This window comes from Schistocerca gregaria, chromosome 2 (genome assembly GCF_023897955.1).
Source record: "Schistocerca gregaria isolate iqSchGreg1 chromosome 2, iqSchGreg1.2, whole genome shotgun sequence".
Taxonomy (NCBI): Eukaryota; Metazoa; Arthropoda; class Insecta; order Orthoptera; family Acrididae; genus Schistocerca; species Schistocerca gregaria.
The window spans coordinates 695,325,097-695,348,801 of NC_064921.1; the positions used below are offsets into that span (position 1 = coordinate 695,325,097).

Genomic DNA, 23,705 nt, shown 5'->3' on the forward strand with positions numbered 1-23,705 from the left:
TGCACCTGCTATATCAACCAGGCATATTTAACCCAATTTCCACCAAAAGAAACACAAATGGTAGCCTAATTAACTGAGAAAGAAGAATTTAGCACAGGAATTTGTCCAGGCGTCTACTATAGACCGAAAGCCGCTACAGGGCAGTCAAAACTGCAGCAATAAGAAAACGACAGGCAAAATTACAGCAACAGGAAAACAAGTAAGTAATTTTTCAATGAGTTAACGGATTCAAATCAATGAAACTTGTAAGGCGGCTAAAGTCTAAACACTTCCAGATACAGTTACTAGGCAGGAGGTTTGACTGCCAGCCACATATTGTACTAACGCGCGCCACGTGGGTGAGGGCTAAACAAGTAACCGCCACGTGGAGCAGAGCACTAAACCCCAAGCAAACGCATGTGGATGCTTCATGAACCCCCGACTAACAGCAGATACAACATAACCTTTTGTTTAACATCACAGCCACGTATAATATAGTAATAACAATTGAAAAATAAATTACTCACTGAGTGAGATTTAATAATTAAGATAACGAGGCCTACCATTATTGGGGCAAAGCCGGTACCACTCCAATTTAGGTATCAAATTGATATAAAAGTAATTAATTGATCAATTAATTACCCTCACATTATGTAATGAGTTCTCCCCATATGGCAGGATGGGTCGACGTCCCCCCCCCTTACTCTCCAACTCCCCCTCCCCTGTATCCCCCTCCCACACCCCCTATTGGAAGGAATTCCAAATTTTGGTTGAATTCGGTAGGGAATTCAAAAAATGGTGGGAATTTCAAAATGGCAGAAATTTCTTTGTTCAAATGCTATGCTGACATCCCACTGCACCCTTAAATGAGAATTGGTGGGAAATTCAAACTATCAGAAGTCCTTTCCGGGACTCGAAGTCTGGTCCTTCTGGGTGGAAAGCGGAAGTGAACCCTGCTATAATCCTGTATGAGTTAGGTTAGCGTACTTCATTTATTTTGGGTGGGAAACGTAAGCAAGCTTGGGTCCTAATTATGTAGCTAATCTAATTTCGCAACTAATTGCAGAGCTCTACACAAGGAGCAACAAAATTGCAATACAGCTCAAAAAATGACGACGTTACATAACTGCTGTTATCCTGCTGGGGAACAAAATTCACAATACCCCTCAATACTAGTGGTAGACATACACAAAATAACTATACATCGAATGATACATTTACCTACAAGTAGAAATATGAGGGTAAGTGAATTATTATACGCAACATTGTTATAAAATTTTATTACATTCAAATAGGTAATTTAGAAGAACATCGTTTTGCGTTTAACACACTTGGTCCATCGTTGTACAAGCTTCCTGATGCCCTTATAAAAGAAGGTTCTCGTCTGAGCTACGAACCCGGAATGCATCTCTTCTTTCACAGCTTCGTTCGAGGCAAATCGACGGCCCCTTAATGGCCGTTTGAGTGGACCAAACAAGCGATAGTCAGAAGGGGCCAGATCGGGACTATATGGAGGATGACCCAGTACTTCAAATCTGAGTTTCTGTAGCGTTTGATGAGTGTGAGCAGCCATATGCGGACGGGCATTGTCGTGCAACAACACAACACCTTTTCACAACAATACTCGTCATTTGCTTCGAATCGCATCTCACTGTAACGTACACTGTTTATTGTTGTGCCACTTTCCCCTAATGTTCCAGTATTGGACCTTGTGCGTCCCAAAAAAGCTAAGTTTCAGTTTTCCTATGGACGGTTGGGTCTTGAACTTTTTCTTGCACGCCAAATTTGGATGTTTCCATTCGATACTCTGCCGTTTGCTCTCCGGCTTGTAATGATGGATCCATGTTTCGTCACCAGTAATGATCCTATCGAAGAAGTTCTCCCCTTCGTTACCATACTGATCCACATGTCTTTACAGATGTCCAAGCGCGTTTGTTTACGCAACTGTGAGAGTTGTAATGGGACCCATCTTGCACAAACTTTATGAAACCCAAGTCTGTTGTGAATGATTTCGTAGGCAGAACCTTGACTAATTTGCAGACGATGGACCGCTTCGTCAATAGTCAATCGTCTGTCTAAGAGAATCATTTCACGTGAACGTTCAATGGTTTCTTCATTTGTGGCACTGTCGTCCAGCTCCTTCATCGTGCGTAAGCCGGCCAGAGTGGCCGAGAGGTTCTAGGCGCTACAGTCTGGAACCGCGAAACCGCTACGGTCGCAGGTTCGAATCCTGCCTCGGGCATGGATGTGTGTGATGTCCTTAGCTTAGTTAGGTTTAAGTTGTTCTAAGTTCTAGGGGACTAATGACCTCAGAAGTTAAGTCCCATAGTGCTCAGAGCCATTTGAACCATCGTGCGTAACACTTGTGCGACCATTTCGGAATTTTTCAATCCAGTCGTAGACACTCCGTTGTGGCAAAACAGTGTTCTCGTACTGTAACGAACATCTTGATGAATTTTGGCCCCTGATACGCCTTCCAACCACAAAAAACGGATCACTGAACGTTGCTTTTCATTGGTGCAACAGTACGGCAGTGTTAACGAAACTAACCTAACACCTTGAAAATTGCAGATATAACAACAAATAAACAAACCATGCATCATCCACGTGAAACGACGGTACTACCAAAATAAACAAAAATATAGCTAAATTGCGGACAATAATTCACTTACCCTCGTAAATCTCTCGTGAACTGCCAGGAGAAAGGCTGCAGTGAAGGCACTATCTGTATTTTGGCGGGAAATGTGTTCAACTGATGAGATAGTGTTGGACAGAGAGGAGCTTAATAAGTGTTTTACCTGTAAAATTTCACAGTACGTAAGGACTATTGCCATTGCTGTAGCTGTTTGTGTTTCTGGAATGGCCAGTCAATCCACAGCGCAGGACACGATTTCGCGCACCTACAGCCATGTCTTTTACTGACCACGTATGTGTCTTGTTGGCTGACGTACGTCGGAATTCGTTACAGATGCCTCGCGCTGCATTGCTTGACAAGCACCCTGTTACTCGATATTCAAGCAAATGGTGCTCTTTTTATTTCTCGACAACATCGTCGTATTCCAATAACCCCGAGATACCACTTTGGTATCGCTGCTCTGTAATTTGTACATTGATACATACTAAGAAGAGGTAGAAGACAAACCGTCATTGAAGTGTAGGAAGACCAATGCACGATACCACAACTGATGGAAAATGCTTCACTGTTCTAATTACAGCTATGCAACGGGAGGCATCTGTAACGAATTCCGACGTACGTCAAACAGTGAGACCTGTGGGCGATTGAAGTCATCACCTGCATTGTGGACTAACTGGCCATTTCAGATACACAACAGCTCCATCACTGGTAATAGTCCCTATGAGTTGCAAAACGCATCGTCAGTTCATCCTACTGCATCACTATTATTTGCTGAAAAGTATTCCTCTTACGCTCGTCCATTATCACTTCCATCTATTCCTCAGATAGGAGGCTATAGACACAGTCCTGAGCTGTATGCTAACAGGCAGCACACTTACTAAACTCCTCTCTCTCAGACCTCAATATCTCGTTATCTGAACACATTTCCCACAAAAAATTAAGATAATATCTTTCACTGCAGCTTTTTCCTCGGAGTTCTCACTTAGAGCAGAGTAAAGGGATCGTCCTACGTAGAGTTTATTTTGAGTATATCTGACAACAGCTTCGAGAGGTGTAGTGAATTTTTTTGCCAACAGGACAACAGCAGTTTTATGACAGTTTTAGCTGTATTGCGTTTTTAAGCGTTCCTTGGTTACCACTCTGTATATAGTTGTGTAATTATGACTGATCTTTATGATTAATTATGCAATTAGGATGGATCTGTACTTAATTTTCCCCATCCAAAATAAATGAAATGCACTAATCTAACCTTCCTTGCCTGCAGCTGGAGAGTATCCCTGTGTATGGGGTGCACTCGGGCTTTCTGTCCAGGAGGACTGGGGTTAGAGTCCTGGAAAGGGCATCTGATAGACTGAATTTCCCAGAAATTCCCGGGTGGGAGGTGGGGTGGGACGTTCAGCAAAGCCTCATTTGAAATTACCACAGTTTCTTGAATTTCCTGCCAATATTAGAAATTCCTGCCCATAGGGAAGGTTTTGAGGGAGAGGTGAAAAGGAAAGGGAGGGGAAGGGGGCGGGGTTCCTTGTGCTTGCTGGGGATGATATCGTCAGGGGTTATTAACTAATCAGTTAATTAATTTGATATCAATTTATCAAAACTGGGGTGGTAACGACTTCGTCCACCTACTCCCGCCCCCCCTGCAAACAATTAAAAACACTTAAAATTGGCATCTTAAACACCTAGTGAGACATGAAATTAAACTGTGCTCTCCACTAATAGTACACGCATGGAGTGGCACATAAAATGAACCCATTTAATATATAAATGCGTCCCACCACAGGTCCGACGCTTTATAGTGTCCAGCTGGGAACGTGAGACTGAAGTTCTCAAATAACACTGAGGATGGAGCATTAAACGAAGAAAAAAATTCGGTAATTTGATGTGAGTGCACATTCAACTTTCATGCCTAGAGAAAGAAGTGGGATCAATAACCAGAAGTCCGATATGGAAACAGACTTGAATCTCGAAGTAACTACTAGAAAATACTAAACAGTCACAGTTATGGTACAGAAAATGGTGATTATGGATATGATTGCTGCCGATTCTTGGCTCACTCGCATCCGATAAACCAAATCAGAAGCCCACCAGATATATCCATGAAACGATCCAGGAACGACAGCATGGGGCCATCAACAACATCAATACAGCGGCAGTGTACTGTCTGGCTCCACGTCCGGTCAGTCGCTGAAGCACACAAAGTGCTCCTTCCTTCAGTACGCAGCCCACACTTCCACTGGTTTGCAGTCAGCTGGAGCAGAGATAGTAATGGTTCGCATTCCAGGAACCCAACTGAGGGGCGCTTCCTGGTATCGCTGCTATGCTCAGAGCCGCTGACTTAACTGCCGCACTTCTAGCACCCATCAACTTCTAGCACACCACTCGTCTCCCCGCCGGGGAACAACTCCACTGCCTCACTCCAAGCAAACAAATTGGCCTTCCCGGACTCATTGCCACTTTCCATACGTCACCAATCACCACGCGATGTATGCCGTCCAAAACAAAGACGTTCTGCTAGAAGGTGTCGTACGACCTATTCATCACACAATGGTTCGAGCCCCAAAGGGGGTGGTGAGCGTTAAGGTCGACAAACAGCAAAAACGAATAACGGAACTGACCAATAAGCAGGAGTCAGTGTGCCCTGGAGATAGCGCGTATCGAAGGGATGTAGACTTTTTTTTTTCATCAGTCTTCTGACTCGTTTGATGCTGCCCGCCACGAATTCCTTTCCTGTGCTAACCCCTTCATCTCATAGTAGCTCATGCAACCTACGTCCTCAATCATTTGCCGGGTGTATTCCAATCTCTGTCTTCCTCTTCAGTTTACCCTCTACAACACCCTCTTGTACCATTGAAGTCATTCCCTAATGTCTTAACAGATGCCCTATCATTCTGTCAGTTCTCCTTATCAGTGTTTTCCTCATACTCTTTTCCTCTCCGATTCTGCGCAGAACATCCTCATTCCTTACCTTATCAGTCCACCTAGTTTTCAACATTCGTCTGTAGCACCTAATCTCAAATGCTTCGATTCTCTTCTGGTGTTCCCACAGCCCATGTTTCACTACGATACAATGCTGTACTCCAGACGTACATTCTCAGAAATTTCTTTCTCAAATTGAGACCGATATTTGATACTACTAGACTTCTCTTGGCCACGAATGTCCTTTTTGCCATTGCTAGTCACCTTCTGGTGTCGTCCTTGCTCCATCCGTCATTGATAATTTTACTGCCTAGGTACATTCGGCTCGCAGCCGTGCTAGCGTGCGGAGCTGCTCTGCGCGCAGTCCGACGCTCCGCTCTCGGCGGTGTTTACTTCCGCGTCGCGGTGTTTGTGTCAATCGAGTCCATTACTAATATACACCATGGCGCACTCGTATCGCCGTGCAACGATCAAAGTAACGTTTTGGGCCTATCATCCACGACCCAGAGCTTTCGAAGTCGAACAGTTCATACGTGAGGATCTACGTTTGAACCCCCAGGACGTAATCGGCATACATTTCTCCATCACTGGATGTGTTGTCTACATCAGGATGACGACGGAGGAAATTTGCAATGCCATAATTCACCGCCATGCCACCGGACTTAAATTTAAACACTCTGATGGACATATTGGTGCTGTGACAGTCGCCCATGCTGGATTCGGTCTCCGGACATTGCGGGTGTTTGAGCTCCCGTTCGAGGTGCATCAGGATGTGGTCATTGCCGCTTTCCAACCATATGGCACCGTTTTGAGTCACGTCGCGGAGAAGTGGCAAACATTTACCACCTACCCCGTATTAAATGGCGTCCGGCAAATAAAAATTGAGCTGACGAAACATGTCCCATCGTACCTGCTCATTGGCTGTGTGAGGGCCATCGTCATGTACGATGGACAGCCACGAACGTGCGCAGGATGTGGCCAGGAGGGACATGTACGTTCCGAATGTTTACACCGCCGTTTAATACAGACGCCGTTACGTGAAGAGACCCAGGCTTTGACGGTCACGTCCTTACCCATCACCTACGCCAAGGTTGCACAGGACCCCGTCGTGCCACTCCCGATTGCACCAGGAGCATCGTCAACGCCACCCGCCGCAGCACAAAGCGCCGACGACACCAGCACGGCGTCGCCTCCAGTGCTCGCTTCAGGGCCGTCCGGGTTGCAGACCGAAACCGATGTTCCTGTTGGAACCATGGACGTCGACCTCGGTGTCGTGCCGACGTCTGCCTCTGCCCAGACGGGTTCGGCGTCAGACGACGGGCGACCACATACTGATTCAGAAGGCCACATTAGAAAACAGCGGTCGCCTTGCAAACACAGGAAACGACGACGAACGCCTTCCGATGACGCCCTTTCTCAGACGGCCCCGCGAGATGTCGACCCGGTGTCTGACGGTGATCTCCCACATTGCGGCCAGTCACGCGATGTGGCAGCAACAGGCGCCCCTCCTGTAACGCCTAATCTCCCAGCCAAGGACGTGTCCTCGCCGTTGTCAACGAATGATGACAGCGGTCCCCCTGCCACTCATGTTGCGGAATCCACAACACCCGTTCCGGCAGTACGTGACCGTCACATGTCCACGTCGTCAGCTTCCTGGGCCGATGACGTTGAAGAAGTGGAACAACCTACCAGCGTGTCTGCACAGGAGTCCACCTCGGCAACTCTGGGGCTGGGCCCCCACCAGTAATTATCACCACTGCGGGACCATGGGTGGGTCTCCACCTGCCGGCTACTTCTACCGCACGTTCTGCAAATACTGAGGATGGCCGTACACAGCAATATCGTATCGCCACGATGAATCTTGCCACCATTCGTGCCCCCCATAAACTGGCCATGTTCAGAGACACTATTTACTCTGCGGATGTGGATATAGCACTCTTACAAGAGGTGTTTGGGGCTGACTTCCCAGTTCCCACCGGATACAACGCCCATGTTTCCCCGGCATCCGACACCGGTAGTGGCGTCTCCATCCTGCTACGCCACGGACTCCCTGCAGAGGACGTCATCTACCTCCCCACAGCGCGAGGTATGGCGTGCGTATTATTATCTACGCTCCGTCCGGCACTGACAGCGGTCATGACCGACAAACTTTTTTTTGCCGAAAGCGTCACACCCCTCTTCACCGGTCCGCAGGACGATTTGGTACTCGGTGGGGATTTTAACTCGACACGAGCCCGCGGACCAACTCCCGCGACATTCCCCTTGTTCGTGTCTCTCAGTGGTCATCGACCGTCTGCGACTTGTTGACACATGGAAGAAGCTCCACGGAATTCAACCGGGCTATATATTCTACACCTCTCACTTGTCAAGCCGCATAGATCGCATCTACGTTACCGGCTCCCTTGCTGATGGCACACGTCATGCGGAAGTCTGGCCCTTGGCCTTTTCAGACCATGATGCGTACCTCTGTGACGTCACCCTCGCCCGACAGCAAGTGTGGCATAGTCGTGGTCTGTGGAAACTCAATGTCGCTCACCTGACCTCCTCAGACTGATGCCGTATGGTCGAAGCAGCGTGGGCACGCTGCCACCACCGTCGAGAAGTCTATGACTCCACCTTATCATGGTGGCTCTTCTGTGCAAAGCCGACCCTCAGGAAGACTCTGATGAGTTATGGAAAGGAATTAAAGACGTGGCAAACTAATACCCTGCACTTCTACTACACCATTCTACGTGACTGTACGACGATCCCTTTCTCGCCAGCCCGGCAGTCGATGGTCCATCGCACGAAGGTGCAGATCTCCTTGATCATGTGGCGTAACTTGGAAGGCACAGTAGTCCGTTCTCGAGCTTCTAATCGAATCCCTCAAGAACGTCCGTCGATGTACCACCACCTTCAGGAACGACGACGACGACGACGACGACGACGACGAGCTCTGATCCAAGTCCTGACTGATGTGGAAGGGCGCCGGCACGACACCCAACAAAGCGTCGGTCGTGCTCTCCATGCTCATTTTGCCGGGCTATACGCAGCCGTACCGCATTCTGCAGCACTGATCACGATAGTCGCTCAGCTTACTACGAACGCTCTTCCGGAGGAAGACGACGTAACCACAGATGAAGTGATAGATGCTATCAAGGCGGGTCCCGATAACAGATCTCCTGGACCTGACGGTATACCCATCGAATTTTATAAAAGTTTTCACTATTTGTGGGCTTCCACGTGGACGGCAATCGCACAAGAGCTGATGTCACCGATGATAGTGGTCCCGAGCGCCTTTCTAGAAGGCATTATTATCCCCGTACATAAACCGCGCGGGTCATCGAGGGTCCAGCAATATCGACCAATTACTTTGCTCAACAGCGACATGAAAATATTCACACGGCTACTGGCATCGCGACTCAAGAAGGTCGCACGTTACGTCATATCCTGCGACCAGAATTCCCTAGGAGGCGACAACAACATCCGTAGGGCCCTTTGCCGTTACAGAGACATGATAGCATTAGCGCATTATCAGCGTCTCCGTGGCGCCTTGGCTTCACTGGACTTTAGCCAGGCTTACGACCGTGTTGACCATTTCTATTTACGGACAGTTGTTCAGCATATGGGTTTTCCTGGCGGTATTGTCACAGTGGTTATGCGCCTGTTGAGTAATGCAACCTCTGAAATCATGTACAATGGTCGCCTTACACCGTCCGTGGTCATCGCACGATCTGTACGACAAGGCTGCCCTCTTTCCACGAGTTTGTATGCTTTCGCCTTGGAACCCCTGCTACAGGGCATGCCCCAACGTTTGGAAGGTAAGGCTGTGCACGGCCACCGTTTTTGTTGTACAGCCTACGCAGGCGACATAGTACTATATCTGCGCAGTGAAGATGAAGTACGAGCAGCACTGACATGGGTGGCGACTTACGGCGAAGCGTCGGGGAGCTGCCTCAACGTGTCAAAATCCTAGGTCCTACTCATTGGTGAGGGCTTGCAGGAGAGATGCGTTGCCCCCCCTTAGTGTCGCCGCCACCATACGGTGTCTTGGACTTGATTTCACAGCAGATCTGCGCCGTTCAGCGACTATCAAAGGTAGACGCTTGCTACAGACAATCAGAGCAAATCTTGCAGATCACCGGCTACGAGCTCTCGACGTTATCCAACGCGCGCAATATGTGATCATGTATCATTCTTCCCGTATACCACATGTGGCTCAAGTACTACCAGTCCCAAATCTCCAGGCCCGACGACTGTTGATGGCTTTCGGCTCCTTCGTCAGCTCGGAGATGTTATTTAAGGTGCAATATGTATCCCTTGCACAGCCACGAGATCGTGGCGGGGTGGGACTCATCTACGTGCCGACTCGTGTCAAGGCACTTTACGTCAGCTCCCAACTAAAACTTTGGCACCGTTGCCCGCAGAGCCTTACTAGCCTCCTGCTTCACAACTTTGCACCGGCCTCCTTGTCCGCCCCAGTACTGGTATCGACCATTCCAACCCCCTTTTATTACATCCAACGATTTTTCCTGGAGTTCAGTTATATCTACCGGTCCTTACCACTTCCACGATTGTACCTCACGAAAACAGTCTCCGAATTGTTACAACAGTGCCGCCCGTCCAACCCCATCGAACGTAAGTATCCACAGTACGTGTGGCGACACATGTGGAAGGCGATCCAAGCTCGTTTTCTTGAATCAGACGTTCAATCAGCGTGGTACATCACCGTGAATGGCAAACAAGTTAATCGAGATCGTCTGCACCGCATCCATCTCGCCGATTCATCCCTCTGCACCCACTGTGGAGTGGATGACACGGATGTCCAACCGGTTCCACTGTGGCACAGCGTTCGACGTCTGGACACTTGCGCGGCGAATTTTGGCGTTTCTTACTCGCCAGACACTGACTAAGATCGACGTCCACATGCTTTTGTATCCCGATAAGACTTTCTACCCCTCCGCCAAAACTCACTCTGCGAATTGGATCTGTGGCCACACGATCCGCTTCTGGCAACAAGTCTACGCTAGGATATTGGACTTACCTCAACGAACGACACTGCGTCCTGATAAGCAACCCACGCTACAAACAATATTTTTCCAATTTCTTACGGAGCACTTTCGATGACCCACCTAGTAGCTGGAACGTCCAAGCCCTGAGAAGCTGAAAACTGTATAAACCGAGCCGAACTGAATAGATCTGCTAGCCAGAACCACGCCTACGCCATGAGAAGACACGTTTGGACGAGCTGGCACGCTGTAGGCGGAGGCACTTCAGGAGCTCCTAAAAGAACTTGACTTTAACTACAAGTCGCACGACGACTTTACGTATTAAAAAAAAAAAAAAAAAACCTCTTCCTTATTTATTCCTCATAATTAAAAAGATTGAGTTTGGCTTTGAAAAAAAAATTGTTACAAAAGATTGCTTCTTCGCCAACAAGACGAAGGAAACTCATTTTTGTTTACTGGAAGGAGAAACCGGTATAATTGGAGTCTTTGTTTTCTTTTGCAAAAAAAAAAAAAAAACTTTTCCTTATTTATTCCTCATAATTTGTTCTTAAAGGGAGAAAAAAAAGGAAGCAAAAGTTCTTAACGTCATCTACTTCGTGACCGTCAGTCCTGATATTAAATTTCTCGCTGTTCTCATTTCTACTACTTCTCATTACCTTCGCCTTTCTTCGATTTACTCTCAGTCCATACTCTGTACTTATTAGACTGTTCATTCCGTTCAACAGATCATTTAATTCTACTTCACTTTCACTCAGGATAGCAATGTCAACAGCGAATCTTACCACTGATACCCTTTATCTTTGAATTTTAATTCAATTTCTGAACCTTTCTTTCATTTCCATCATTGCTTCCTCGATGTACATATTGAACAGTAGGGGTGAAAGGCTACATCATTGTCTTACACCCTTTTCAGTATGAGCACTTCGTTCTTGGTAGTATACTTTTGGCTGACCAATAAGCTGTTGTACATATTGTATATGACCCGTCTCTCCCTATAGCTTACCCCCCACGTTTCTCAGAATTTCGAACATCTTGCACCATTTTACATTGTCGAACGCTTCTTCTAGGTCGACAAATCCTATAAACGTGTCTTGATTTTTCTTTAGTCTTGCTTCCATTATTAACCGCAACGTCAGAATTGCCTCTCTCACGCCTTTACCTTTACTGAAGCCAAACTGATAGCCACCAGCGCATCCTCAATTTTCTTTTCCATTCTTCTGTATGTTATTCTTGTAAGCAACTTGGATGCGTGAACTGTTAAGCTGATTATGCGATAATTCTCGCACTTATCAGTTATTACCATCTTCGGAATTGTTTGGATGATGCTTTCCCGAAAGTCAGATGGTATGTCGCCAAACTGATACATTTTACAAAAAAATGGTTCAAATGGCTCTGAGCACTATGGGACTTAACAGCTGTGGTCATCAGTCCCCTAGAACTTAGAACTACTTAAACCTATCTAACCTAAGGACATCACACACATCCATGCCCGAGGCAGGATTCGAACCTGCGACCGTAGCAGTCGCGCGGTTCCGGACTGCGCGCCTTGAACCGCGAGACCACCGCGGCCGGCATACATTCTACACACCAACGTGAATATTCCTTTTGTTTCCACTTCCTCCAATTATTTCAGAAATTCTGATGGAGTGTTATCGATCCCTTCTGCCTTATTTGATCCTAAGTCCTCCAAAGCTCTTTAAATTCTTATACTGGGTCCCCTATCTCTTCTAAATAGACTCCTGTTTCTTCTTTTATTACATCAGACCAAATCTTTCCCCTCATCGAGGCTTTCAGTGTATTCTTTGCACTTACCCGCCCTCTCCTCTGCATTTAACAGTGGAATTCCCGTTTCAATCTTAATGATGTCACCCTTGGTTCTAATATCACCGAAGGTTGTTTTGACTTTACTGGTTGCTGAGTCTGTCCTTCCGATAATCATTTCTTTTTCGATGTCTTCACATTTTTCCTGCTGCCATTTCGTCGTAGCTTCCCTGCACTTCCTATTAATTCCATTCCTCAGCGACTTGTACTTTGTATTTCTGTATTCCTGAAGTTCCCAGAACATTTTCGTACTTCCTCCTTTCATCGATCAATTGAAGTATTTCTTCTGTTACTCATGATTTCTTCGCAGTTACCTTCTTTGTACCAATATTTTCCTTCCCAAAATCTGTGATGGGCTTTTTTGGAGATGTCCATTCCTCCTTAACTGTACTGCCGAAAGAGCTATTCCTTATTGCTGTATCTATAGCCTTAGGGAGCTTTAACCGTATCTCGTCAACCTTAGTACGTCGCTATAATGAGAAAAGGCGAAACAAGGGAGGAAAATGAGGAGTGCAATAGCTTCCAACAGGTGCAGGGCGCAGAGACTGGAGGATCCTGTTCCCTGTAATTGATGGAGGCGTCGGCATTCTCTCTGACTTGGCCTGCGGACTCCAGGGCAGAAAAATGGTTGCCAGTGCGTACCAGGTAAATATAAGTAGGTCTATTGAGGGTATCACACGGCGACAAAGTTGAAGAGGCTCATCGAATCGGAGAGGGAAAATACCATTTTCTTTGTTCGATTTCTTAGAGCCTTTACGTTTGGCACACGAAGACTCAGACATCGGTTAGTTCGAGGGATGTAAAAAGTCTTCGTCGGAGTATTCATTTTGTCCTTTCTGGCCTGCAAATAGAGTAGCGGGTGATTTCGCCGCCGGAGGCGAAGATTGGGTGGCTTGTCGCGCAACTGCAGTAGGAGACGGGGACGCTACCGTGATACTGGGCAATTTCACAACTGCAGTACTAAAATTGGAGGTCGCAAGCCTGTGCTGCAGTGTTCTTAGTGGAGTGAGACATAGCGCGAGCGATACAGTAATTGTCGGATGGTAAAATGTAGGTCTTTCAACTAGCTAACAACTTGCGAGCGAGGGTAGGGTACATTTTCCTTCACCTTGGTCTCGGGATGCTCATCGAGATACACGGGACACTCATGGGATGAGGCGGCATGGTCGCCATTAACAAGTGATACAGCAGGGAGAAGGGGCAGGCAATCGCCCTCGTGAGCGTCTTTACCGCAGGTAACACATTTGGCCATGTTTTAACGGGTCGTGGGATTGTGGTTATAACGTTGACACTGGTAGCAATGCATTGAGTTTGGAATATACGGTTGGACCATGATGTCATAGCCTGCCTTAATTTTCGTTGGAAGCACCAGTCGATCAAATATGAGGAAGAGAGTGCATGCGAGCACGAAGTTTGCGTCAGCCTTTTCCATTATCCAATTGGTCTCAATGACTCCCTGATGAGAGAGGTAGTTTGATTTCTGTCTTGGTCAGGCGTTAAGCAGCCGAGTGTGAATAACACCACGCGAAGAATTCAGACTGTGATCGGCCTCCACACAAACAGGATCGTCATGGAGGAGCGAAGATATATGCAGTTGTTGGGATGGAAGATCACAATTCATCTCCAGAAGGAAAGTACCATCACGTTAGTGAAAGCAGGATTTCACAGCAACTGCAATTGCATCAACGCTATTTTGAATAATGAATGGATTAACTGTAGCAAATCTCCAGAAGCAAAGTGCCATCACGTAAGTCAGAGCAGGATTTCACAGGACCTGCCATTGCATCCACGCCTTTCTGAATAATAAATGGATTAACTGTAGCAAAAGTCTTATCTTCTTCGGTAAATGACACCAAAAGGAACCGAGGCGCAACTTGGAGTTCGTTGAATCTTTAGCCTAATCCCTATTACGTTTAGCAGACGCAGACTGACCTGGAGATGACTGGCTCATTGCGACAAAAACTCCCTCATGATTGCCAGCGTCTCAGGCGGCGCGCACCTTCCGACTGGGGTTCCCTCTGAGGGGGCTCACCTGCCTCCGACGACTGTTCACTCTTCAAGTCACACCTCGAGAACTCCAGAAAGAGGAACCAGTTGGCAGTTGCGAAGGTAATAGTTTAGGCAGTCATCCCTCCCTGGGCCTTGTCTGTAGCAAGAGATAACTGCAAACTCTACCTGTCTACCTGGGGCTGCGAATTACGCCATGCCCAGTCGCGTGTTACGTGTCAAACGCGTGAGCAGGCCCTCAAGAGCGCAGAGGGAGGTATAAGAAATTAGAACAGACCTCAAACGCCGAAGCGGAGGAAGGGGAGAAGGCGGATAACAATAAAAGAAGGAAAAGCAGACGAGGGGCTGTTCCGATGCCGGGCTACCGAGCAGTAGAACGCATACCCGAAAATATCCAAGACATATTCCGCAAGGGAGGGCAAAGGAATAGCAGGAGGACAGACGTACAGCACGGGAAGGGAAGAGGAGTTGCAAAGGCTGGGGCCACGTGATAACCAAACATGAACTCACCATAGAGTGGTGAGCCCAATAGGAGTTCAACATTTTGGTGGTTACACCGCCTGTTAATGTACCAGCATTTCACACTTGCAATGGCTTAATTCACTCTTAAATTAACCTGTGATCTTGTAATGTTAATCATTTAAATACGTTATGAAGAAAAATGAACTCCCGAAACTGCATTGCTTTATATTAAGTATTTTTTGGTGTTGCGATTATTTTCCGTCAGAGTATGTATGTATGTTCAACATCTCCTCCTAATCTTTCACATAGATTTCAGCCATACTTGATACACCTATCACTCGCTATCTGGAAAGAAGCGCGGTGGGGTTAAGAACGATCTACATACCATAGGGATGGGTATGAAAATCTGGTGACATTGAATCGCAACTCAGGAACGATCCGAGAAATTTCAACCAAATTTGGTGTATACAGAAATCTTATTTTGCATAAAAATACTGTGTGAGTATAATTCACGAGGGCCAGTTGGGGGTGGTGGTGTGGATGAGAACGGGTGACGTAAAAATGTTCTTAAACGACCTGTTGGTATTTATTTTCTGTGTTTAGTTACTTCGAATACTTTTAAAAGAATGGAGTGCAATTTTTCTCTTATTTTTGCTGCTCAACTTGTCAACCAGGTCGCGAGAATGAGCCCTCCAGCGAGCCAATGATTTCGTCACTTTGTTCCTGAACGTATCATTAAGCCACACGGGTGAATACCACATATGAATTTTACAACCTCTTCGGAATTTGCGGCGGAGCGTTGAGATTCTGCTGCGTCTAAAGTTGCGCTCACCTTGTGGTGCGTGTCTTCTCTCACACGCACTCGCCCCTGAAGTTACTGAAATGTAGTTTTCAGTAGGAAAAAGCTGTAGGAAAAACAGTTGTGTTCCTCGTAACCACAAGTCGCGCTAAAATTTGCTTTTTCTCTGGAAGGTTAGCAATAGTTAAATGCAAGTATGTAAGTGCGTGAAATTTCTCTCCATTACGGTAAGCTTGCATACACCAGTTACTACCAAACGTTACTCTAAGCTGTAAAAGTCTGAATAGTCCACACGCACACATCTTTCACAACCGTAGTCAGTTTATCGTAATTGTTGTTAACCTTCACAGAAAATTTGCAAAATTTATTGTTTTTTTTTATATAATAGCTCGCTCAAATGTTGGTATGATCAATCTCACGTACAAAAATGTGCACGTTCGCGACTAAGCAACACGCTATGGGAAATTTAGTTATTTAAAATGTCACCAAAAGTACTGAATTTCACACAGTGGTTAAATCGAACTCTCTTCCACTCTTTACGCAATCATGGTCGTCGGAACACCTCTCAATGTGTCCGGCCACTGTGAGACCCAAGCCCGGAGTCTACTCATCTCTCTGCACAAAAAAAAGTTTCTAGTTCCCAAAATACGCGCGAAATGCTAATTTCTGATTACCAGAGAAACATCACAGCCAGTCGGAAAGCAGCATCAAACTCGCTAAATCGCGCTCATGTATACAGAACCAACCAAAATTAGTCACTGCATCACAATAGTAAATTAAAGCACTTCGTCTTCAGGTCACGTGTGGCCTACTGGGACCATCCGACCGCCGTGTCATCCTCAGTGGAGGATGCGGATAGGAGGGGCGGGGGGTCAGCACACCGCTCTCCCGGTCATTATGATGGTATTCTTGACTACTATTCGGTCGAGTAGCTCCTCAATTCGCATCACGAGACTCAGTGCTACCCGAAAATGGCAACAGCGCATAGCGGCCTGGATGGTCACCCATCCAAGTGCCGACCACGCCCGACAGCGCGGTGTATGCACTGCGGCAACGTCGTTGCCATACAGTAGTAAATTAATATAAATAAATTTTGGAAACCCACAAATCAAAAATAAACTCTCTCTTAACATAACCAATTTAACGAAATCATAATCTCATTTCCCCAATACCACGAACTGAAGAAATAGTTTCTAACAAACTCCCCGGTACGAATGAATGACACACATGTTATTCTCGTACATTCCTCAAGAGACCAGTTACCTCAATGTATAGTATAAAAACCTTACATTAAACATTATTTCTATGGTGTCACAGCCTGACACCACACTTGCTAGGTGGTAGCCTTTAAATCGGCCGCGGTCCGGTAGTATACGTCGGACCCGCATGTCGCCACTATCAGTGATTTCATACCGAGCCCGCCACACGGCAGGTCTAGGGAGACTTCAAGCACTCGCCCCAATTGTACAGCCGAATTTGCTAGCGATGGTTCACTGACTTCTACGCTCTCATTTGCCGAGACGATAGTTAGCATAGCCTTCAGCTACGTTATTTGCTACGACCTAGCAAGGCGCCAGTATCCGTACTATTGATTTTGTGAATCATGTACCATAAAGAGCGACGTTCTCCATTAATGGATTAAAGTTAATTATTCCTCCAGCTACGTCCGTTTTTCTCAATTGTAATTCCCTTGTCATGTTCCAGACCTCACGCCAGCCTGCGTGAGCTAAAACTCGTGCATTTCGGCCTCCTTTAGGTATACGGGTTGGCTCTCCTGCCAACCACAACAATTTCACATTCATACCTTACTTCACTCACAAACTAAGGACAATTACAGTGGTAACTAACAGACAATTATGGAATTAAACAAACAGAACTACAAATAAAAATGATAGTATTTCGACTGCAGCTTAGTGTCCGTCAGCTAGTGACCTCTACCACATTGCATACAAATTGCATACACTCTAGCATTTGACACCACCTGTCCAGCGCGTGACTCATACTGCACTTCTGTTCGCCGTTCTCTGATTTCAACGGGAATGAAGCAAGACGCTACGCCTCAAGTTGTATGGCGAAAAACAACGGACAATGAGGCATATACACGGTAGGCGAGAAGTCTGCATACCCATTAGCATCGAATGCTGACTGACTTCTTTTAAACACAAATCCTTCCTTAGGTATTAAGTTGTTCTTGACATATTTTTGGTAATGTCCAGTGTTACAGTGCTTAATGCATCCTCAACAAGTTCACGCAGTTCTTCGTTTGTAGCTTAAACGACGTGCAGATACATGCACCTTAATGACAGCCCATAATGAGCTGTCGACCCAGTTAAGGTCAGGTATTCTTGGTGGGTATTTCAAGGGCGCTGTTGTTGCTGATGAAACCCTCTTCACCGTCCTGGGAAGTGTTCATTCACGGAGGGTAGTGAGGAGGCGCTCCGTCTTGCTGCGACCATTGCGTTCTGGGAGACCCCTTTCCTCGAGCTGAGGTATTGACCATGTTTGTAACTTGTGTCAGTACTTTTCGCCAATCGCAGTCCCTTCAAAAAAGTGCTTCCCAAGCAAATCTTATGATGTCATCGCTGCTCCTGTCATTATATTACACGGTTTGTTTGTAACTCGACTTTGCAACGAGGATTATCTTTCGCCCAAACGACAATATATCTAGCACGTGAACTGCGATAAATGATACATTTATCCCAAAATATAAACTAGGTATGGTTCATCAAATTTTGAAACTGAGTTACATAAGCACGATACGCTAATAAAACGCGCTCATTCCGCTTTGTATCCGATAAATAGTTTACTAGCATAGGCCGGAAAGATATGACCTTAAGGTTTTTTTTTTTTGCGTGTGATCCCGCATTGATGGCCTCGGTGTACAGAGTTCTAAAGCACGTTTGCTTAGGTGTTCACTTCATAGGTGATCGTTCAGTGAGAGACTCTGGCACATGTTTGGTCTTGTGTCTTCTTCCTTCCACACCGCGGCTTGTCGTTAACACAGCCAAAAGTAAAACCACTTCTTTCCAAATCCAGATGTGTTGCCTTTCCCGATGGTGCCTATTAAATCTTGTCTGGAACGCTCCTTAAACCTATCTCATTGTCTGCCCTGTGTGTTGTCGTTTCCACTAAACTCTCCTATAGTGTAACTATGACCGTTCACATCTGCCTTCGTTACAAATTAATACTCGACGCACAAATAAAGAAAATATGTTATGTGGACATGTGTCCGGAAACGTTAATTTCCATGTTAGACGTCATTTTAGTTTCGTCCACCTACACTGAATGGAGCACGTTATCATGATTTCATACGGGATACTCTACCTGTGCTATTAGAACATGTGCTTTTACAAGTACGACACAACATGTGGTTCATGCACGATGGAGCTCCTGCACTTTTCAGTCTAAGAGTTCGTACGCTTCTTAACAACAGATTCGGTGACCGACGGATTGGTAGAGGCGGACCAATTCCTTGGCATCCACGTTCTCCTGAAATCAATCCTCTTGACTTACATTTATGGGGGCATTTGAAAGCTCTTGTCTACGCAACCCCGGTACCAAATGTAGAGACTCTTCGTGCTCCTATTGTGGACGGATGTGATACAATACGCCATTCTCCGGGGCTGCATCAGCACATCAGGGATTCCATGCGACGGAGGGTGGGCGCATGTATCCTCGCTAACGGAGGACATTTTGAACATTTCCTGTAACAAAGTGTTTGAAGTCACGCTGGTACGTTCTGTTGCTGTGTGTTTCCATTCCATGATTAATGTGATTTTTAGAGAAGCAATAAAATGAGCTCTAACATGGAAACTAAGCGTTTCCGGACACATGTCGACATAACATATTTTCTTTCTTTGTGTGTGAGGAATGTTTCCTGAAAGTTCGGCCGTACCTTTTTGTAACACACTGTATAGCCATCAACAGGTTATCTGTAATAGAACATCTGCTAATTTTGGTACGCATGTATTACTTGTAAGCTATTTCAGAATATTATGATTGTACATACATTTCCAAGTCTTGACTTTGATGCAATATCGTGTTTCTTTTGCTGTCCATTTGTTACTTTTATATCCTTTCGTTGTTATTCCATTAGTAATCAGTTGTGTGTTATGTTCTGACATTTCATTAATAATGGTCAAAAATAAAATTAATTTCCAGCAGAAATTTCGTGACAGCAATTACGTCAGATGATCAGCGATGTTGTATGATTACATCTGCTTGTTGACAATTCTACATGCTTAAAATGGAGGCTTTCACGAACAGATGACGTAGCTGCTGGTAAACCTTTCGGGATGTGTGGTCGCGGTCCTACAAACTCTACTGATCCTGACGTTTCGTCCAGGACTGCGTTAGGCATCCTCAGAGGCGCTCCTCCGCTGAGCCATGCCGACTGACCGGTCGGACGTAACACGAGGTCAGCCGAGGTAATCCTTGTCAGAGATAAAACTTAACTATCGATTGTCGTCTTGTTATGATTTTGATAATGGATATTTTTCCAGGGGATTTGACTCCTCTTTTCAGACATTCTTTTACTTAGTCAGTTCCAGTGGAATGAAGAATTTTATGAGCAACTTGATGGTGTAGCAATGGGTAACCCATTAGGTCCTGAGATCGCTAATTTATATATGTAGAAATTCGAACAGTCGTCTCTGCACAACGCAAATAAGAAGCCATCTCGCTGGTACCGATATATTGATGACACATTTGTGGTTTGGTCCCATGGTATAAAGGCTTTGAACGATTTATTTGATTATCTAAATATAATTAATCCAAAAATCGATGGAAATGGTAAATCATACGTACGGATATGCACATCGGAACAGTTTGACGCTCAAATAACAACATCTCAAGCATGCTTTCGAGAAAAATGGCTACTCAGAGAAAGAGGTAAAGAGAATTTTGCGACCAAGGAAGAGAAGACCGAAGAACAAGGATGAACCACAACGATGGAAAAATACAGTTTCTCTCCCTTTTATTAAAAAAGTAACGGATGAGATCGGTAAGATTTTACAGAAAAATGACATCACACCGGTCTTTAGACAAACAAAAAGAATAAGTACTCCGATCTGTGAAAGATAAATCCCCTCCTTTGTCGACATGTGGTGTAAACAAAATTCCATGTACGTGTGGTAAAGTTTATATTGGAACTAGGAAGAGGAGCGTAAATACACGGCTAAAAGAACACAGAAGTCTTCTTTGCCGACTAGGAGAAATAGAGAAATTAGCTGTAGCTGAAGATGCTCTTCAGTCAGGAAACGCCAAAATAAAGTTTTATGAAACAGTAATTTTATATTCAACGTCAGATTATTGTCCACTACTATGTAGAGAAGCCCTTGAATTTTATAAGTATTAGGATAATTTTAATAGGATAGAGGAGGCAATGAAACTGCAAAAACGCTAGAAACTTTTATCTTTCACAAAACGCAATCGATAGTTAAGTTTCATCTCTTACAAGGATTATATCTATTCATCAGGTGTTACTTTGACCACGACCCCTTTTCCACAGTATTTATGTCGCTCTCGGACGTCCGACCGGTCAGTCTACAAGACTCAGTGGAGGAGCGGCTCTGAGGATGTCCAGCGCAGTCCTGGACGAAACGTCAGGAACAGAAGAGTTTCTTGGACCACGGTCTCACATCCTGAAAGGCTTACCAGCAGCTAACTCTAGAAGCGATGTTTTAGGTTATATAGAATGGATATATGTAGTATTGAGCTACTTAAGCTGAATTTTGACTCAGGCTCTTTTATGGTTTATCTTGGATCTCGGTGGATAACGTCAATAAAGTTTTCGATAAACTGTTTATATTTTAGGACAGTTTGTTCGTTGAGGATTAAAAGTGCATAATTTCTAATGTATAATGTACAATAATTTCCTCATCGAGCAGATTGATCTAAAATACACTCCTGGAAATTGAAATAAGAACACCGTGAATTCATTGTCCCAGAAACGGGAAACTTTATTGACACATTCCTGGGGTCAGATACATCACACTGACAGAACCACAAGCACATAGACACAGGCAACAGAGCATGCACAATGTCGGCACTAGTACAGTGTATATCCACCTTTCGCAGCAATGCAGGCTGCTATTCTCCCATGGAGACGATCGTAGAGATGCTGGATGTAGTCCTGTGGAACGGCTTGCCATGCCATTTCCACCTGGCGCCTCAGTTGGACCAGCGTTCGTGCTGGACGTGCAGACCGCGTGAGACGACGCTTCATCCAGTCCCAAACATGCTCAATGGGGGACAGATCCGGAGATCTTGCTGGCCAGGGTAGTTGACTTACACCTTCTAGAGCACGTTGGGTGGCACGGGATACATGCGGACGTGCATTGTCCTGTTGGAACAGCAAGTTCCCTTGCCGGTCTAAGAATGGTAGAACGATGGGTTCGATGACGGTTTGGATGTACCGTGCACTATTCAGTGTCCCCTCGACGATCACCAGAGGTGTACGGCCAGTGTAGAAGATCGCTCCCCATAACCTGATGCCGGGTGTTGGCCCTGTGTGCATTGGTCGTATGCAGTTCTGATTGTGGCCCTCACCTGCACGGCGCCAAACACGCATACGACCATCATTGGCACCAAGGCAGAAGCGACTATCATCGCTGAAGACGACACGTCTCCATTCGTCCCTCCATTCACGCCTGTCGCGACACCACTGGAGGCGGGCTGCACGATGTTGGGGCGTGAGCGGAAGACGGCCTAACGGTGTGCGGGACCGTAGCCCAGCTTCATGGAGACGGTTGCGAATGGTCCTCGCCGATACCCCAGGAGCAAGTGTCCCTAATTTGCTGGGAAGTGGCGGTGCGGTCCGCTACGGCACTGCGTAGGATCCTACGGTCTTGGCGTGCATCCGTGCGTCGCTGCGGTGCGGTCCCAGGTCGACGGGCACGTGCACCTTCTGCCGACCACTGGCGACAACATCGACGTACTGTGGAGACCTCACGCCCCACGAGTTGAGCAATTCGGCGGTACGTCCACCCGGCCACCCGCATGCCCACTATACGCCCTCGCTCAAAGTCCGTCAACTGCACATACAGTTCACGTCCACGCTGTCGCGGCATGCTACCAGTGTTAAAGACTGCGATGGAGCTCCGTATGCCACGGCAAACTGGCTGACACTGACGGCGGCGGCGCAGAAATGCTGCGCAGCTAGCGCCATTCGACGGCCAACACCGCGGTTCCTGGTGTGTCCGCTGTGCCGTGCGTGTGATCATTGCTTGTACAGCCCTCTCGCAGTGTCCGGAGTAAGTATGGTGGGTCTGACACACCGGTGTCAATGTGTTCTTTTTTCCATTTCCAGGAGTGTATGAACAATTTATCAGAAACTTAATTGATATTATCCACCAAGATCCAGGATAAGAATATTCATCTTAAATGACACAAGAAGAGAAATAAACATTCAGTACAACGGAATAACACCTCTGGCAGAATTATCGACAAGCAGATATGACCACAGAATATAGCTGACCGTCTGACGTATCTACTGTCACTAAATTTTAACTGGAAATTAATTTCGTTTCTGACCATTATTAATATCAGAACGTACCACAGCTGATTAGTACTAAAGTAACAACGAAAGAGTGTAATGAGTAAACAAATAGAGAGCAACAGAGATAACAAAATCGCTGACCATCTGTCACAACTGCTGTCATTAAATGTCAACTACAGACTAAAATTTATTTTTAACCACTACTAAGACAGAAGTGCGAACATACAACAAAACTGATTATTATTCCTACATTAACGCAAAATGTAATCATTTACACACAGACGTCAATAGAAACAACGATATTGCATTGAAGTCAGGACTTGAAAACATATGTAAAGTCGTATCATTCATAGTAATTGATAAGAAGTTCCATTAAATAGAATATGTTGATTGCTTTATATCCCATTAAGGCCTGTAGTTCAAGTAAAAGTAATATTCATGAAGCGTTGTTGGTTGTATAAATGTATTACGTCCTTAAAAGACTTGAGTGTAAGTTCAACATCTCCTTTCCTCCAGCATCGACTTCAGCCGAAGTTGGTATACATATCCCTATCTCAAAAGAATTACTGTTCGGGGTAAAACCACCAATTTTCCATTGAG

At 45.8% G+C, this 23,705-nt stretch overlaps 1 protein-coding gene across 1 annotated transcript in view; it reads left to right on the forward strand.

The window, feature by feature from the left end:
• Positions 1-23,705, forward strand: part of LOC126334783 (agrin-like) — a 1,978,886-nt gene that overhangs the window by 91,838 nt on the left and 1,863,343 nt on the right. The gene's annotated exons all lie outside the window — the stretch shown is intronic.